This window comes from Anomaloglossus baeobatrachus, chromosome 11, assembly GCF_048569485.1.
Source record: "Anomaloglossus baeobatrachus isolate aAnoBae1 chromosome 11, aAnoBae1.hap1, whole genome shotgun sequence".
Classification (NCBI taxonomy): domain Eukaryota; kingdom Metazoa; phylum Chordata; class Amphibia; order Anura; family Aromobatidae; genus Anomaloglossus; species Anomaloglossus baeobatrachus.
Window position 1 is genome coordinate 173000802 of NC_134363.1, and position 12111 is coordinate 173012912.

Here is a 12111-nt window from a genome sequence, read left to right on the forward strand (position 1 = left end):
AATCTCAGAATGCAACCTGGTGCATGACAAATGTTCCAATCAATCGCCTCTTTTTGGAAGGAAAGTGTGTGCTGTAATGGGTCAATAAAAGTACTGAGATAATAGTAAGTGGGGCACTGTAATAACCATAACTGAGACTACAAGTCCATAACATAGATTATTCCATCCTAAACAAGTTATCACCTATCCTTTGGGAATCCTTTGGTACCCCAGGATGCATGGTCTCCTAAATTCTTGCAGTAAGTGACAAACAAATGGTTTGTCATGATGACTTTGAGATACCGGTTCTCCTATGCTGTCCCTCAAGCTAGGGGGACCTATGTTATCCCTAATCTCAGGGATACTCCTGATGGTGGAGATGCCTGAGTCTCCATCCTGGCTCTGCTCCTGACTAGTCCTGATCTATATTCTTAATAATAATCAAATTCCCCCTCCCACTCCTCCAGGGAGGATTGGGATAGGGGTGTGTTGAATCCTCAGATAAAGACAGACAAGGGAAAAACCAAAAACTCTGTCATACAGTACGCACACACACAGGATAAGACAATAAGAGATTCAGGAGGAAAACAAGAGTAGGAAGGCAGCTACAAAACAACAGGCGTAAATGCCACAACCGCTCCAAGCAAAAAGCACAACTTTCACCAGAGAGTCTGGGACACCTCACCTCCACAGGTCACCACAGAACAAACTATAGCTGGCATGGGGAAAAGGATTCAAACAACATAAATAAGAGATGAGAAGATGTGATAGGTTTCCCCACAACATGTGATTAAAGGAGCAAGCAGACTGGGAGAAATTAACTCTTGATAGCCTTGCTATGTATCAGCACACAGCAGGTTGACGCCCGAGTCTGCCTGTGTTCATCCCAGACACCAGAGTGACAGAATCCGCATTCTGAACAGAGTCCAATGCCGCAACGACAGTGGTGAAGACTGCGCAAAACTCTGTGGGACATGGTTGTTGTGCGCTAACAAATGGCTGCAGTGCACTACCACTTTTTTTGCATAACTCATTAACCCAATAATTTTGTATTATGGTAGCCACGCGACACCACTTGAAGCGCAATGAACATTTTGTGCTTCCTATACTTGTATCTTCATAATATCCAACCTATTGAATGACAATTCCACCATCTCGAAGTTACAGCCCCAAAGATCAGGTGTCAAGAGGAGAATTTGAGGCTACGCCATGCAAACTTAATTGTTGCCCATGTGCACCACTAAGCGCACATAGACAATAAACTGGACACCGTAATTCATTGTGTTAATTCACATGAGCAATTTTTTCCCATGGGCTGATCGTTTGTATGTAAAAGATCACAATATTGTCTAAAGTCTTCTTTTTGTCTCTGTTATGTTAAAAACATTTAAAAGCTAAACCACAAAAAGAGGAATTATCCGCAAAAAAATCTGAAAAATTCACAGCAAAAAGGGCAACAATATTTCCCTGCCCAGGCCGCAGAAACAAATGCACTAGCAGGAGTCAGCAAAACCCCTCGAAAGATGGAGGCAACAGGTGCAAAACACTGATGGTGCCGCCACTCACACACTGCCAATCCATGGAGGGGGTGATTGCTTAGTATTAAAATTGCACACAAATGATTTGTATAGGGCGCCGTTCACACATGTAGGTGCACCATGTCTGGCCCACAGCCTATTGATGACACCCATACTATTAGACTAGGCGTGCTGCCCATTGCTTTATAAGTGCACCCCACAGGAATGGAGACCCCAGTTTACAAGGCCTACATTATTGGGCCTGGCTGCATCCTGTAAAAAGATATGATAAGTGCAAAACATATATATGATAAATATATATGAGGTATTAGTTGATATTTTTACCAAAATACGGACGCTCACAACCCACGTCAAGGGTCCTCATGCTTGTGAGTCCCTACAGTGTGTGAGTGGCGGCTCCATCAATCTTTTGCATCTGTTGCCTCCATCTTTATTAAGGGGTTTTGCTGCATCCTGTGAGTGCAGTTGTTTCTGTGGCCTGGGTAGGTAAACACTGTTGCCCTTTTTTGTTGTGATTTTTTCTGAAGCATGAGGACCCTTGACGTTGGGTTGCGAGCATCCGTATTTTGGCCAAAATATCAACTAATACCTTTTATATGTTGCCTCCATCTTTATTAAGGGGTTTTGCTGCATCCTGTGAGTGCAGTTGTTTCTGTGGCTAGGGAGGTAAACATTGTTGCACTTTTTTTCTGTGGATTTTTGGTTTAAAATATTGCAATCTTGATCCGGATGCGGCTGCGTACTTGTGCTGCTCCGTTTGCTCATCTGTCCTGCAGAAGTTTGCAGGATCTGTCATCAAAAGCAACACTGTCCCACCGGAAAAACACCCAAGACTGGAGCCTGTTGTGGTTTATTTTGTATCGGTGGAAAATTTCTCACGTCCGCTAGCACATTGACTTTAACTGGTCCATTGTTCACATGGGCAGAATATGGACCAAAAAGGACACTTTGACCCAAGGTGGCCCCTATGTGGAGAAGACGGCGCTCGTTTCAATCCTTCCTAATGGCACGGATCAGAGCTGCGCACGGACACATTCGTGTTTGCAATTTGCGAATGTGAAGTAACTGAGTATTTAATGCAGTGTTTGAGCAGATCCAGCACATTTTAATATACAGTCGCACTATATCAAGAGCAGGTCTGCATTTTAAAGTCTTGGCCAATTATATTAAGGCTCATTAGTCGGTGTTTTATGTATCCTGCTCTATGTGCCAGTATGGCCTTACACCAGTGTGTGTCACTATTGGACTTCTTGTATCTGCCAGTGTGACAATGCATATCTGTGTCACGGTGTGACGGTGCAGAACATATGTGACGGTTTATTCATGAGTGGCGTTTCTGTTGCTGTCGTATGGCAGGATCAGGTGCGGACATATCACCGGTGCAGCCTGTGCAGCCACACGGGGGCCCAAGAGGTCAGGGGGCCATTTCTACCTCTGGAACAGGGGAAATTGTGCATTATGATGAGCTCTTGGGCTGCACAAGGACGATATACTATTCTTGCACATGGGGCCTTTTTTGTTTGTATGACATAAGGCACTGCCACCATAAAAATCGTAGCTGGGGTGCTCTCATAGGTTTCCACACTATGTAGAATAATAATAGAAAAGAGGCACTCCCAGATTAAAGTGAAAAACTTGAAAAATTTATTAAACATTCAGTCTATGGGGTACTTTGCACGCTGCGACATCTCTAGCCGATTGTAGCGATGTCGAGTGCGATAGTCCCCGCCCCCGTCGCAGAAGCGATATCTTGTGATAGCTGCCGTAGCGAACATTATCGCTATGGCAGCTTCACACGGACTTACGTGCCCTGCGACGTCGCTCTGGCCGGCGACCCGCCTCCTTCCTAAGGGGGCAGGTCATGCGGCGTCACAGCGACATCACACGGCAGGCGGCCAACAGAAGCGGAGGGGCGGAGATGAGCGGGATGTAAACATCCTGCCCACCTCCTTCCTTCCGCATTGCCGGTGGACGCAGGTAGGAGATGTTCCTCGCTCCTGCGGCTTCATACACAGCGATGTGTGCTGCCGCAGGAACGAGGAACAACATCGTACCTGTCGCTGCAGCGAAATGATGGGAATGACCGACACTACACAGATCACTGATTTTCGACGCATTTGCGATCGTTTATCGGTGCATCTAGGCTTTACACGTTGCGACGTCGTTACTGGCGCCGGATGTGCGTCACTTTCGATTTGACCCCGACGAGATCGCAGTAGCGATGTCACAACATGCAAAGTACCCCTTAGTGCATCAGACGTTTTGGCCCAGAACATGGCCTTTGTCAATGACTGAAAATAAAGTAGACAAATAATATATACAGTTACATAAAAAATAAAGTTCGTAGTACATATGGTTGTATCTTGAATATTATATACAATGAATACGGGAAAAAAAGGGAGGAAAAAAAAAAAAGAATAGACCAACAAAGAAATAAAATGATGAAAGTGAAAGCGGTAGTGTAATGTAACATAAAGCTTCCAGGTGAGGGTGAAGGAGCAAGAGACTTATGGTTTGAAGGTATAACTCATTTGTTGGATAAGAGTATTACTTCACAATTTTTCTATAATAACACCCAAGTCTCTTGCCCCTTCATCCTCACCTGGAATCTTTGTTACATGACACTACCACTTTCACTTACATCATTTTATTTCTTTGTTGGTCTATTCTTTTTTTTCCTCCCTTTTTTTGCCTTATTCATTGTATATAATATTCAAGATGCAACCATATGTACTATGAACTTTATTTTTATGTAACTGTATATATTATTTGTCTACTTTATTTTCAGTCATTGACAAAGGCCATGTTCTGGGCCGAAACGTCTGATGCACCAAGACTGAATGTTTAATACATTTTCCAAGTTTTTCACTTTAATCTCTTTTGCCTCTAAAAACTTTGCCTCTTTTCTATTACTTTTCTGTTTGTGTCTGCCAATACTCCGGATTATAACCTGGTGACTAATAATAAATAAGGGAAGGACTAATTGCTCATTTAAGAACATCTGGATGGATACCAACATATGTGTCGGCCCCGTTTTAGAGGTACATAGTCTACTATATCGGGCGTGTCAAGTATCGTAGAAAACAGACAGCGACATTGTCAGTGTTTAACCCATAAACTGGTCAGTTTTCATCCGTTCCTGCTATAAATGTGAAATACAAGTTAAAATTAATTAGAAAATAAGTTATCATATTGTAAGTTTAGTATAAAGACACAATAAACAATGACATCTCAAGGATTCTAAGAACTCTCCTTATATACTGTAGCATTCAAAACCAAAGGGCTTTTTTTGCTAAAGGATCAGGGATATCCTTTCCTTACATTCAACTGGAAAGATGTAGCACCGCAGTATTTCCATCGTTTGCCAGTGAGTCTTGGCTCAACCGCACCCGTACAAGTCTATGGGTGCATGTGAAACATCACACTCAACTCGAATGTCATCAGTGCAGCCCAATATACGGCAAGACAAGCCGCCTCTGTGATCCGATGGCAAGATCGGATCATAGTTGCCTGACACCGGGGTCACGCTCGCAACAGAACAGGAGCCGAAGTTCATTAACATATTGCATCCGATGCTCTCCCATCGGAAGTGATACACAAGTGAAACCAAGGCCTTATGGTGAAGACTACCCACTGGGCAATCAAATCACAGACAGACCTTTCTCTCTTTCCAATTCTTCTGCTGGGTTTTGGCTTTTTTATGGTTAAATGGAGTCCTTTTTTGAGCCTAGCTAACATCATTTTCCTGGCACAGCCGGGATTTTCTCAGCTACTTGGCTGTGGTCAGTTCGCTCAAAGCTCAACTTCAAATTCTCTTACATTGCTGTGGGCTGAGTTCAGACAACATTTTAACCTGCCCCCAAACTGCCCCCAAAAACTGCCCCCCAAAAAAAATCAAAGTTGCATGTTTTGGACTTGGTCTTGCTAAAGTCTAGGGCTCCACCGGTGGTATGATTGAATCCCGAAATTTTGGTAGCAGATGAAAGAACCTGATGTAGTCAAGAAAATGGTTTGAAGGAATCCTTAGATACGTTTTACTGCATCTAATACCAATTGACCCACAGATTTCAACACTCTTATTTCACATTCACTGAATTGCTATAATGTAGCACCACCAGTTCCTCTGTGTTTCCAAAGTACATCACCATCACGAATCTAGCCCCTCTACTTTATTGTCATTGAACCATTCCTTCTCCAGTCTTGTTGTATGCTTCGGGTCGTTGTCCTGCTGGAACACTATGTCATCCTTTTCCTACCCATACTACTTGAGTGTACAAAGTAACTCGTCTTGTAGGATTCTCACTTATAGCTCAGTATTGAGACCACCATCCATCCTGGTCAAGTATCCATCTCCTTTGGCTGTGGAACACCCCCATATCATCAGGCTTCCTCCACCAAAATTGATAGCTCCTTCAATTTCTCGGTCTGATAGTTTCTTCCAGACCCATTTTCACCCATCAGAGCCATATGACTTTTGTCTCATTGCTCCAAATCACCCATATCCAATCTTCTACTGACCATTTTTTGTACTTTTTTGGAAACTTGCGCCAACGCTTCTTATGATGATATTGAAGTTGAGGCTTCATCCCCTTTTATCGGGCCACCATTCCAGACTTGTGTAATGTGTTGCCCGATGCTTCCATGGACGTCTGTGATCTCACTATTGTGAAGCATATGAGCTGCCTCCACTGCCGGGTGTCACCAGAACTGATAGACCTTGTGATGAGCTGACTTGTTGACTCCGATATTTTCCCTAGACGTCACCTCTTGGCCTTTGAATGGTTGATGGGACTTCATTTAATATTCTTCCAACTGTCATGGCCTCACATGATGCAGTTTGGCAATTTCTGAGGCCGATGAGCTGGATGATATGATTTCTCTTTTCTTGGAAAATCTTCATGGCCACTCCTTGATTCGAACCAGTGACCTTTTGCTCGGGAATCAACCTAATAACACACTGAGCTATTAGGGAATGTGAGAAAAGGTTGTGATTTGTAGTAAAAGGAAGAAAAATATTTTTCCAGCATCAGGAGCAAAACAGTAACAATGCAGTGACATGATAAGAATCTGCATAACTAATCATATGCTAAGTAGCTGCAAGTCGAATTTATGTATGAGATAGCCAAGATGATTGTCTATAAAATGAAGGTCGTCTCACGTTCAAAGCTGTAGTGGATGGTGAGATATGGAGCCTGAAAGACAAAAGTGCAAAACATTGTTACCCTTTAGCTTGTCACTGTATTTTACAATACACAGAACCACACCAGCATTATAGATGTCATGTAAAAAGTAGAGATAAGCAATTCTGATATGCAAAGATCGGAAAATGTTAAAATCACACAAACTTTGGTCGGATCGGATCGGGATCGGACATCCGAGCATTTGCAGTGAAAGTCAGCAATCTCGCCAAGGATCGGTAAATGATCGGATGGCCAAAACCATCCTTTCCCTGCCCATCACAGGAGGCTGAAGCCTGTAGCCGTGGCTTTATCTGTGCTGGTAGCTATACAGGGGGGCCGCACACCAATTGTTGTATTTATTTATTTATCACCAGTACAGGGTCACATACACTGTCTCATAGGGTGGGGGCATGGTCTAACGGCAGCCAATCAGAGATGCCGGTGGAAGGGGAAAGCAGTGACTATGCATTAGGGATAATTGTTGAACCTGGAAATAGCGCTGCAGCCATGGGGACACGGTAAGTATGTAATGCTTTAACCCTTTTTTATTTTCTTTCTTTTACAGCCCCCCCTACACCATTTTACAACACCTCACTTTTGCCTCCCATTGAATTTAATGCGTTAGGCTAGGAGCATCGATCCAATCGCAATTTCAGGTGGGATCGGCGATCCTTAAAGGGAACCTGTCACCACTTTTTTGGCCTATAAGCTATGGCCATCACCACCGGACTCATATACACAGCACTCTAACATGCTGTATATAAGAGCCCAGGCCAGGAATATTACATAAAAAACACTATATAATACTTACCTAACGGTCGCGCGGATGGCCTTATGGGCATCTCCATTGTCCGGTGCCAGCACGGCCTCTTTCGGCCATCTTTGTTCTCCTTCTTCTCTAGCCGCGGTGCATGACGGGACCAACGTCATCCACACTCGCCAGCATTCAGTTCCTGAACAGGCGCACTTTGATTTGCCCTGAGCAGGGCAGATCAAAGTATTGTAGTGCGCCTGCGCAGGACCGGCAAGTGTGTATGACGTAGCCGCGGCATGCACCCAGGCTTCAGAAAGAGGACGAAGATGGCCGAAAGAGGAGGCACCGGCACCGGACAACGGAGACGCCCATAAGGCCCACAGCGCGACCGTTAGGTAAGTATTGTAAAGTGTTTTTTATTTTATACCCCCAGCCTGGGCTCTTACATACATGCATGTTAGAATGCTGTATATAAGACCCCGGTGGGGGTGGCCGCAGCTTATAGGCCAAAAAAGTCGTGACAGGTTCCCTTTATCCGATACTTAGTAGTAAAAAGTTACGCATATTTTTATTGGACCCCTAGAGCCTTGAGTTGATTTTGGTAACTCTTGACTTCCATTCCTTCGTTGACCTTGACTTCCATAGTCATTGACCTTTATGTCTGGATTTAATGAAATGTGGATATTAAATGGTAAATCACGATTTAAAGACCCGACACTGCAGGAGCTGCCTGTTGACTGCACGCTGAAAATATCCCAGACACTTTGATGTTAGTTGACATAACTTCTATAAACGCATTGACATTAAAGAGAGAGATCTTCCACCTAGAGTTCATCATCGCCAACAAACCCGACGGATCTGATTGAATACAAATTGCAAATCAGCATGAAAAAAAAAAAAAGTTTGGCGAAGTTGTGACTTTTTGCGGTGTCTCAGGTCAGCGGCTCCCGCGGGAGCAGGTCGCGGTGGGACGAGAGTTAAAAAAACCTGGAGCGACTGACAGATCGGCTCAGTCAAGTTGACAATCTCAGTCACTGCTCTTTCATCCCACTCCTGCCTTCCCCACGAGTCTCCAACACGCCCTTTGATTTACAGCCGCTCTCTGCATTTTCTGAAGGGGCCCCTTTTCCCTTTCAAATGCAAATCTTCGCAAGCCTTAATTAATCAGATTTCAATTTCCTTTAATTTGACAAGATAGCCATCTCTCTGCCTCTCTCTCTCTGCAACCGGAGCGGCCGCCGCTGGGAGATTTCTTCTCTTATTTTATTTTTTTTCTCTCTTTGGTTCTCAAGCAGCAAAAGTCATTATCAATTAGGCTGATTTGCATATTTATTAGGTTAATGGGTCCCATTGAATCATTTTGCTATGGGGTGGTAATCGGGGGGGGGGGGGGGTGTTATCCTGATATATACTGTATTTATATATGGCTGAGCACCTGCGATTTAACTCAAACGCTACCGCATCCATGCCGTAGACTATTAATGCTAATGCTCAGATGGGATGTAGAAAGTAAATCCCATTTAGTTTATTCCTTAAATTGACCTTAATTTTAGGATTATCTAAATGGCGTTTAGTGCACTCCAGGATAACATGTTAATTGAAGTCTATGTAGACACTACACAATTTGTAAAACTGATTAAAGAATTATAAGACATATATTGTTTTTGAGTGTTTTTTTCCGATAGCAAAAAAGAAACTCTGTGTGCAGTAAATTAGATTTCCAAATTATTAATACTTAAAATAGTTACAGGGCAAGTTCCATTTTTGCTACTTGAGAGTAACCTATTTATGTTCTGCAGAATTATTAAAAGCTACTTAGAAAAGGATTTTTAATACAATGATTTTTTTCCTGTACACTTAAGGGTAGTGAGGTCTGGGCCCCCAGCGTGTCCCTGTATCCTATTCATGCCCTGAAGGAAGAATGCATGTGATCGAGAGCTTAGTAAATCTGCTGCCATTTTCTCCATTGCAAAAGATTTCATTAGCCTGAGAAGGCCCCATGACCTAGGTTGGGTTTCCCCAAAATGCCTTGTAGCTATTACATCATATAGTAAAGCACAGTCAATCAAGACAAACTATCATAGCCTGTATAAAAGCAGAGGCAATGAATGCAGCAGTCATTTTGTAGTGAATCTGAATAGTGAGAGGACATCAGAGCACATAGCCATTGATATAGGAGGAGGAAGCCATAAATCTCAAGAGTAACCTATTTATGTTCTGCAGAATTATTAAATGTTACTTAGAAAATGATTTTTAGTACAATGATCTTTTCCTGTACAGACACATCACTTCCCCATAATACCTTATAGATATCACATCATATAGTATAGCACAGTCAATCAAGACTATCTAGAGCCTGTATAAAAGCAGAGGCAGGGAATGCAGCAGTCATTTTGTAGTGATCTGAATAGTAAGAGGACATCAGAGCGCATAGCCATTGATATAGGAGGAGGAAGCCATAAAAGTTTCCTACAGGGCAAGTCCCATTTTTATTACTCAAAGTAACCTATTTATGTTCTGCCTAAATATTAAGAGATACTTAGAACATTACTTTTAATACAATGATTTCTTCCTGTACAGACACATCACTATTTGTTCAGATACATTAAAGTCCATGGTAAAAACTCATAATATGATAGAGAAGTGAAAAATGCATGTCAATGGAAGCTTAGAAATCCACTTTCATTGTCATGGGTGGGCTAAGCTAGTTAGGAAGACCTGAGCTTGCCCGAAGTCTGGGATACAAGAGCCTCAACCAAGAGATACACTTAAGGGTAGTGAGGTCTGGGCCCCCAGCGTGTCCCTGTATCCTATTCATGCCCTGAAGGAAAAATGCATGTGAATGGAAGCTTAAAAAAATCTGCTGCCATCTTCCTCATTGCAAAAGATTTCATCAGCCTGAGAAGGCCCCATGACCTAGGTTGGGTTTCCCCAAAATGCCTTGTAGCTATTACATTATATAGTATAGCACAGTCAATCAAGACAAACTATCATAGCCTGTGTAAAAGCAGAGGCAAGGAATGCAGCTGCCATTTTGTAGTTAATCTGAAGAGTAAGAGGACATCAGAGCGCATATCCATTGATATAGGAGGAGGAAGCCATAAATCTCAAGAGTAACCTATTTATGTTCTGCAGAATTATTAAATGTTACTTAGAAAATGATTTTTAGTACAATGACCTTTTCCTGTACAGACGCATCACTTCCCCATAATACCTTGTAGATATCACATCATATAGTATAGCACAGTCAATCAAGACTATCTAGAGCCTGTATAAAAGCAGAGGCAGGGAATGCAGCAGTCATTTTGTAGTAAATCTGAATAGTGAGAGGACATCAGAGCACATAGCCATTGATATAGCAGGAGGAAGCCATAAATCTCAAGAGTAACCTATTTATGTTGTGCAGAATTATTAAATGCTACTTAGAAAATGATTTTTAATACAATGATCTTTTCCTGTACAGACGCATCACTTCCCCATAATACCTTGTAGATATCACATCATATAGTGTTATGATCCGGAACCATGGAAGACCACCATAAATCATTGGTAAAAGGTGACAAGAGCATTGGCAACTAATCTGGCCGCCATCCCCTTACTAACCATCACAACTAGAAGTAGCCGAGGGGTGAACTAACATCCTGTGCACCGCGAACCCAGCCGGAGAACTAGCTATCCTAAAGGAAGGAAAGATGAATAACTCTCTGCCTCAGAAAATAAATAAAAAATAGCAAGCCCCCACATTCAAAGACTGCGGTGATATAGGAAAACACAATACACAGATAGATGATAGGATTAGCAAAGGTGAGGCCCTACTGACTAAATAGGACAGGATGGGAAAGGGACTGATGGTGGCCAGATAAAAACCCTGCAAAAATCAAAAAAAAAACCTGATAGTACAAAAGGCCCTCAGATCACTAGATCTGAACTCCGTCCTATACCAGGCGCTCTTGTCATACCAATGAACAGAAAGCAGGAACCATTACAAATTCAAGAAGCAACAAACACATGGACTTATAGGAGCAATACTCCAAACAAAGCTGCAGGGAGCTTCCCAGCTAAGCAACTGAGAGGGAAGATCCCTGCATGCAAATAAACTGAAAACAACCACAGCAAATGACAAACCCAGATAAGAGCAAAAACAACAAAACAACATAAGAAAGAACCAAGCACTTATCTGGGGTAGATGTGGTGTGGAGCAGAATGAAGCAGGCTGGTGAACAAAGAACAACTGACATCCGGCATAGCCTGCTAGCAGACCAAGGTTTAAATAGGCAGAGAGTTAGCAATGGAAAAGCCCATTGCTCCAGCACACCTGGTCTCTGTCCAAACCATTCCTGGCCACAAGAGGGAGCCTCACAGCAGCAAAAGCATAACTGACATTCACAACAATATAGTATAACACAGTCAATCAAGACTATCTAGAGCCTGTATAAAAGCAGAGGCAAGGAATGCAGCTGCCATTTTGTAGTTAATCTGAATAGTAAGAGGACATCAGAGCGCATAGCCATTGAGATAGGAGGAGGAAGCCATAAAAGTTTGCTACACGGCAAGATCCATTTTTACTACTCAAGAGTAACCCATTTATGCTCTGCAGAATTATTAAAAGCTACTTAGAACATTACTTTTAATACAATGATTTCTTCATGTACAGACTCAT